This window comes from Marmota marmota, unplaced genomic scaffold, assembly GCF_001458135.2.
Source record: "Marmota marmota marmota unplaced genomic scaffold, marMar, whole genome shotgun sequence".
NCBI lineage: Eukaryota > Metazoa > Chordata > Mammalia > Rodentia > Sciuridae > Marmota > Marmota marmota.
The window spans coordinates 1,871,094-1,879,368 of NW_026000136.1; the positions used below are offsets into that span (position 1 = coordinate 1,871,094).

At 43.9% G+C, this 8,275-nt stretch overlaps 1 long non-coding RNA gene across 1 annotated transcript; it reads right to left on the bottom strand.

Moving 5' to 3' along the window:
• Positions 1–435: 435 nt before the first annotated feature.
• On the bottom strand, positions 436–6,292 carry LOC107155959. The gene is made up of 2 exons (XR_001505278.2): positions 3,252–6,292; positions 436–1,384 (listed from the first exon to the last, which is right to left on the bottom strand). It is a non-coding gene; the product is annotated as an uncharacterized LOC107155959 (long non-coding RNA).
• Between the last annotated feature and the right edge of the window lie 1,983 nt (positions 6,293–8,275).

Genomic DNA, 8,275 nt, shown 5'->3' on the forward strand with positions numbered 1-8,275 from the left:
GAGGGATGGCAGCGGGGCAATGACCATCAGCACCAATGTGACATCCTGATCAGGCTGTTGCTGCCCAAGCCTGAAGCTGTGGTTAGTTCTCGGCTGTCCTCGGCTCCTGTTTCTTGACCTGGCTGGCAACCTTCTGTGGATTCTATGCACCACACCATGTCCATCACCACAGATTCCTGGGTTTTGGTTGACAATCTATGAACTCTGACTAGCTGTAGGGACTTGGGCAAATTACCTTCTTCCTCTATAGGTAAAGTCCACTGGGACTAATAGTTACCCAGTCTGCCTAGGTATAGGGTGAGCTCTTTGGCTAACCATTTTTTTGAGGTGCTAAGGATTGAACCCAGAGCCCTGAACATCTAGGCAAGAGCTCTAACCCTGAGCTACAGCCCCAGCCCCCTGGCTCAACTTTCTGAGAATGAAACAGATGTCTACTTAGAATATTTAATAATTTGGTTTTATGTAAATATTTTTTTTTGTAAATTTGCTTTATTTCACGTGAAAAGACTATTCCAGACAAATTTCATTAGAATAGTTCTACAAATACATTTACCACAAAATAAACCACTATTCAAAAGGCACAGGAAAAAGTAATGTAGAGATTTAAGAATACTTGTCTTCCATCTCTTTAGCAGGCTGTCCTCATTGGTCTAATTATTGCCATCTTGTTTGTATTAAACTGGATGCTGGATAGTTTCTGGATATGGTGAACTAGCCTTCAAGAACTCCTCAAGGCGTTTTATCTTCTTAGCTCGTTGGTCACGAAGTTCTCGGAACCACACTGCCAGGCTCTGGAGAATGTTCTTTACCAGAGTCTTCACGCCGGGCTGCCCAAACACGGTGATTTTGACTAGTTCCCCAGTGTCGGTTGAGTCCACCCTCAGCAAAGCCTGGCTCATCCACTCCATTTCCGAGAGTACGGTTCCGTCTTGGCCAAAAATTGGGTCTACCAGCCAGGGGTCCAGGTGAAACACCAAAGGTTCGTTCAGTTCCTGCACGGAAAACCACCACGGCCGGACAGGAATCGGTGGTGGCGGAACGTGAAACCCGAGCAGCTTATCCAGGGAGTGACATCGCTTCGGGCCCCAGCGGCTTCATCTGCACTGGAGTGGCCGAGCATGATAGACTCCAGAGTCCGCAGCCCAAAGAACGTGCTCCAAATGGCTGTCTCCGGCTTCCTCCAGTCTGGTTTTATGCAAATATTTTGAATCAAATTATGTATGAAAGAGATGGTGTCACCATCACCCCAGGGCCCTCCAAGGCCCATTATCTTGTCTTTTCTCTGGGTTGTTCAAGACAAGGCATTTTAAGCAATTGGATATGGTACTGGATTAGTCATGTCATTCATGTGAAATCATGTAAAAACAGCTGCTTTTACCATGTCCTTTTTAAGAAAAAAGAAAAAAAAATCATTGTAAAACATAATACAAAGTGTGTAGGGGACATAAATGTTGCGAATCAGTTTAAACTTAAATAATCATCACCCCTGTCAAGAATTGGAACACCCCCAGGTCTACATGTCCCCTTGGTACTCCAAAGGTAACATTATGGTAATACTTCCTTGCCTTAATCCTTTCTTTTCTTTTTTTTTTTTTTGTACTAGGGATGGAATCCAGGGACATTACTACTGAGCTACATTCCCAGTCCTTTTTAGTTTTTATTTTGAGAAAGGGTCTCACTAAGTTGCTCAAGGTCTTGCTAAATTGCTGAGGTTGGCCTTGAACTTAGGTCCTCCTGCCTCAGCCTCCCCAGTGGCTCCGATTACAGGAGTGCACACTTTGCCTGGGTACCTTATTTTTCATCATCAAACACACACCTTCAGCCATTATGATGAAGTTCTTGCTGTTTTTGAACTCACATATAAATGAGATCACAAAGACTGTTTTTTTGTTTTGTTTAGCACATGTTCAAGAATCGTTCATGTTGTCACCCTATTCATTTTGTGTCACCAAAAACATTCCACTGTAGGACCACATCACAATTATCCACCAACCCCACTGGGGATGCACATCAGGGCTGTTAGGAACAGAGCTGCCAAGGACTCCCTGATGTTCTCTGCTGTGTGTACAGTTAAGGCCTCAGGGAGCTCCCACCTCCACCTTTCTTGGTGATGTCACTGATTTCCCCAGTGACAGCATTTCCCTGCTTACTACTGAGGAGGAGCAGTTTCTGTTTATTGGCCATTTGCTTTTTTCTTTTTTTCCAAATGCCTCTTGATGTCCTTTGCCTTTTTCTCCCCCCACTTCATGTAGGTCTTTTCCCCACAATTTGCACTTCTTCCTGTGTTCTGGATCCTAGCTCTTTGTTGGTTGTGTGTTGCAAATACCTTCTCTCACTCTGTGCTCACCTTTTCCCCCTCTTAATGGTGTCTGTAAAGAAAAGCTCTTGATTTTAAAGTAGTTGAATGTATCTGTTTTTTTCTTTAAGGTTAGTTCCTTTTGTGTTGTTGTTGTTGTTTTTTCCAGTGGGGAGCAGGGGTTGAACTCAGGAGCACTGAACCACTGAGCCACATCCCCAGCCCTTTTTTGTACTTTATTTATTTGGAGACAGGGTCTCACTGAGTTGCTTAGTGCCTCACTGTTGCTGAGCTGGCTTTGAACTCACAGTCCTGTCTCAGCCTCCCAAGCTGCTGGGATTATAGGCGAGTGTCACTGTGCCCTGCTGTGTCTTTGGTTTTTTCTAATTCTTCCTTATTTCAAGATCTTTGGGATATTTCCTTTTCTTTCTGTGGTGCTGGGACTGAACCCAGGGCTTTGTGCATGAGAGACATGCACTCTACTCGTTTCTTTTTTGATACTGGAGATTGAACCCAGACTTTGTGAATGCTAGGCAAGTGTTCTACCACTGAGCTACATCCCCAGACCTTTTTATTTTGAGACAGCATCTCACCAAGCTGTCCAGGTTAGCCTCAAACTTGAGATTATCCTGCTACACTCTCCTGGGTAGCTGGGATTGCAGGCTATGCCCATGTAGAATATTTCCTTTATTATCTCTTAAAAGGTTTATTCTGTTTTTCTCCTGTACATCTATCCTGAGAGTGGCCATATGTTTAGTTAGGCTTAGGCCTCTTGTCCTATCAGATCATCTAGTTGGCATCCCCTTTTACTTTCAAAAGTGTCTATACAATTTCCTTAAGCTTTTCTCGTTGAAAAAATGTATTATTTCTTTGTTCATCTAATTCTGATCACTGTATACGACTGGCTTTTGAAGAGGTTTAGAGAAGCATAACTGAATATTATAGAATTTCCCACCTGCTGGCTGGGTGGCAAGAATCCTCAGTGCCCTGCATGCTCAGTGCCCTGTGAGGCTCAACGGAGCAGAGACCAGGAAGTGCCTTTTCAGGTCCTGTGGAGGGCAAATCCTGCCTGCAGCAACAGTTGGCAAAGTTCCATTTCTGTGTTGGAGAGCGAGCTGATGAGGCTTAGGATTGAAAAAAATCACCTGGAGTAATGATCCTAATAAAACTCATTTGTGTACATGATTATAAAACACAAGTACAACGAAAGACCATTTAGTTTCAATAACTGATGCAACAAATTATATTTCTAAAACCAAAATATACAGGAGGCATGTTCCCTTTATTTATTTATTTTTGCAATGCTAGGGATTAAACCCAGGGCCCCAACTGTGCTAGATAAGCACTGAACCAATCAGCTATACCCCAACCCAGGTATGCTTTCACATATAGGTATAACATACATGGATTATACTTGGGTTTCTGAAGACAACCTGTGATTTCACCATCATTAGACACTCCTCAAACTGTTATCCACCAATAGCAGTCATGTGGCATAGAAGAGAATCATGCATAAAGCAAGCTCCAGCCTCCTCCTAAATACAGAAGGGTGTGTGTCTACCAGTACATAAAGAGTAGGGGTTTTAAATAAAGGTAGGAGTGCAAGTTTTATCTCGCTTCCTGGAGAGTAGTTTCTGCTAAGTGAGTAAAGCTGGCTTTCCTTCTACTCCTGACCCTTGTACTTTACCATGGACCATATCAGTTTATCCTGCTCAACCCTTAATGAAACACCTGTATGCACAGAACTCAAAACCCCACAGGTTGCATGCGGACTCTCCGGCCCTCTTGTATATTGTTCTTTTCCTATTGTGCTTTTTCAGCCTGAGATGAAAATATCTCTGGCCAATGTGAAGAGACAATAGTGCTAAGGAAGAACATAACTCATAGGAAAATCTATAAACGTCTTTCAAAGGAAGGTCTCATTCAGCCATGCTTGCACAACTGACTTTACATAATCCATTCTACCACTGAGCTACATCCCCAGACCTTTTTATTTTGAGACAGCATCTCATTAAGCTGTCTAGGTTAGTCTCAAACTTGAGACTAATCTAGACAGGGCTAAGGGACTATCATTGACTTCTAGGTCTGGTCCACTGTTTATCTGTTTAAATTCTAGAAGATTTAGGGTTCTAATCTTTGGTGGTTTATTTATTTGTGTTTTTAGAAATAAAACATTACTTCACTGCAGGGCACTTTTGTGTGTGTTTTGATATAAGAACCTGGACATGAATTTCAGATTTTGCTTTCCTGCAGACGGTTTGCCCTGCCAGGGATCGGGGAGGGCGGGGGGAACAACATTTTAGCCGCTTCACTTAGCACATTAATCAGCACAAGGAAAAAACAAGTGTTGAACTTGATTTAATTAGCAGAGTGTAAAGGAAGGAGGACCACTCCAGGTCCAAGCGGGGAGAAGAGGCAGACAAAGCCAAGAAGCAGGGCTGGCCAGGGTCCACTCAGGAGGACCAGGCTCACTGCCAGACATGTGACTGGCTTTACAAAGGAGGCATGACCGCAAGCAAAATGTAAGTAAAAACACTATACTGGGAACCACTTGTGATTAAGAGTGTACTCCCAGAAAGCAAGCTTTCACAGAAGAAAAAAGAATCTAACCGTGGCAAAAAAGAGAAAGACTAACCACTTCCCCCTCCAGCTAATGGCCACATACACTGCTGATGCAGGCAGGAGAGAAAGCGGAGACAGGGAGACAGACACCAATTGGCCAGTTTGACTCATCTCTGCCCTTTCTCTGCGGCTCTTCCAACATTTTTCAGTGCATGACCTGCTGGTTTTCTGCAGGGTGAGGGGGCATTGTATTCCTTCCTTTAGTATAAATGCAGTACCTGTCATGGGTTAGCCAATCATTAAGCCCTAGACATTCGAATATGTATGAAAACATCACTCTCTCAAAGACCTCACAGCATGGTCAGGGAAACAGGAGAGAAAACAATTATAACATCATGTGAAAGGCCAGAATGGAGAATGTACAAATTATGAGGGCATCAAAATGCACGCCTACTTTCCCCTCTGGTAAGAGCTGACCTTTGCCCTGAGACTTGAAGGCTAAATGAGAATGATCAGGAAGAAAGAAGGTGAGTAGGACACCTCAGACAGTAGGTGCTATGTGTAGGAAGCCTACACTCAGAACAGGGCAGGGCCAGCTTCTGCTGAAGCTAGGGCCTCAAAGCTCAGGAAACTGGCAGAAAAGAGGCTACCAAGGAGGGTCAGCTGGTGGGCAAGATCCGAGCTGATAGGCAACCATCTCGGCAGTGTAGTAGCCCTTCCTCCCTCAATCCTTAGCCATCCCTCCATGTCTCCAGCACCACACACAGATGCAAGAAGTCTTTCATCCAGAAAACAGTCCTCTACCTGTGTTGCTCCTCAAGTGTTTCTAGAACTCTAAGCAGTGAGCAAGGATGCAAATGGCCAAGTACCCTAAATCAAAATATGCAGAGGATATGATAATACTGTGCTGGATCCTGCATTCCTTCCACTTCATCCTCCCAACAACCCAAAGAGGCAAGTGACAGCGTTAACTTACAAGCCAGGACTCAGGTTCACAGCCTGAGTGATTCACACTGACAGAGCTGGGATCTGAACCCACTGTCTGGCCTGGAAAGAAGTGGCAAGGTTAAGACAGAGGAAACAAGAAATGAAAGAGGTAAAAATAAAGCAAAATAGGAATGAGGATTATTCTTTGTGGTGAGGGCAAAAAACATAGACTTCCTGACCATTGAAGGGAGCTAGATCTGCACAAAATGAAAGAACTGGGGGTAGAGAGGACAGGGGTCCCAGGTCTGCTGTATCAGACCCTAAATTCAAGGAAACTGGTATGGAACTGGCACAGTATATGAGCACTGCAAGGAGCCATCAAGAGCACCTAATCAATGCCTCTTTTTTTTTTTTTTTTTTAATATCTTATTATTTTTTTTTTTTTTAGTGGTAAATGTACACAATACCTTTATTTTATTTATTTATTTTTATGTGATGCTAAGGATCAAACCCAGGGCCTCACACGTGCTAGGCAAACGCTCTACCACTGAGCCACAACCCCATCCCGAGCCTCAACCCCAGCCCATCAATGCCTCTTTTAATAAGAAAACTGAGACCAAAGGGGAAAAATGGATGTGTCACAGGCAATAGAATCCAGGTCTCTCCTCCTCCACACTAATGTTTCTGCAGTACAGTGGCCACTCATTCTTCTTCTGCTAATAGTATGCTATGCTTCCTCTGAGGAAGCCCTTTGCCTCTTTGAGCCTTCACACTTTGGGCAGGGTCTACCCAAATCTCCCAACGAAATCCACAAATACTAATTTCATAGGTGTTAAGAGAGGGTCGCAGTTAGATGTAGGGCTCCACAAAGACATGCAGGGTTAAGAGGAGGGTCCTTCTTTCTCTTACACTGGAGTTGGCCCATCTGGGGCTTCCCAGCCATGATTGTCAGGGAAAAATCTGCATTCTCAGAAAGAAGCAAGAAGGCAGACAAGTGAATACGTTCCTCAGCTTTCCACTACTGCAACAAATACCAAAGATAATTAACTTAGAAAGAGAAAAGGTTTTGGCTCAGTTTGGGAGGTTTCATGATCTACTGGCCCTGTTGCTTTGGAGCCTGTGATGATGTTACTGCTATTTACCAGTGAGGAGTCCTTGCTTCCCCGAATGCTGAAGTAAAACACCAGAGAAGCATGCTGAGGCAAGTGTAGAGTGGAAAGTAAAAGCTTTATTAAAGGTCAGCAGAAAAGACTTCTCCCCAGAAGAAGAGGACCTGAAAGGAGGGGGAGGCCTTCCCTCTTTTATAGCTAAGGTCTTCTTTTACTTTCCCCACATCCAAGTCCTTTGTTTCCCTTTATCCTGCAGTGATAGTCTGCAGGTAGGAAGGCTCAACAGGTGGGAGATAAGTGGGCTGGAGGAGTAATCTGGGCAGGAAGGGCCTGGGGCAGTTTTTGGATTAGTTCCCTGTTTGCTGGGAGCTGTTTCATTAACAGTTTCTTAGGATGGGTTCTGGGCCTTGGGGACATTAACATTTCAATTTCCCCAAGTGCTGCTCTGATTTCCTGGACTCCATTCTCAATAATGGCCTCCATTTTCTTTACTTTACTCAATATTAGACCAATTTACCTAACTATACTAACTACCTATCTTTAAATCTGGCTTCAGTGAGGCAGCAAACCCACTCACTTCATGCCTGACAAGTGAAAACAGAGGAAGAAGAAGGGGCTGAGATTCCATTATTCCCTTTAAGAGTACACGTCAATTATCTGAAGACCTCTCACTAGGCCGCACCTCCCTACCGCCCCCAGCTGGGGGACCACCCCTTTAACACATGGGCCTTTGAGAGGCATTCCAGATGAAAACTCTAGCACAGGGGAAACTAGATCTAAGTGGCACTGTTTTAGCCACGGTGTCAGGCTGTGCCTTTTTTTTTTTTTAACCAGACATCCCCCTTTTTCATTCTGCATTTTCCTCCCAGTCCAGATGCAGTAGGTTCAAATCCCCAGGGTCCACCATTTACAATGTGTGTCATTCCCGGATTAAAAAAACGTGGCATTTATACACAATGGAGTATTACTCAGCACTAAAAAATGACAAAATCATGGCATTTGCAGGGAAATGGATGGCATTAGAGCAGATTATGCTAAGTGAAGCTAGCCAATCCCTAAAAAACAAATGCCAAATGTCTTCTTTGCTCTAAGGAGAGCAACTAAGAACAGAGCTGGGAGGAAGAGCATGAGAAAAAGATTAACATTAAACAGGGACGAGAGGTGGGAGGGAAAGGGAGAGGGGAGGGAAATTGCATGGAAATGGAAGGAGACCCTCATTGTTATACAAAATTACATACAAGAGGAAGTGAGGGGAAAGGGAAAAAAAAAACAAGGGAGAGAAATGAATTACAGTAGATGGGGTAGAAAGAGAAGATGGGAGGGGAGGGAAGGGGAGATAGTAGAGGATAGGAAAGGTAGCAGAATACAACAGTTACTAATA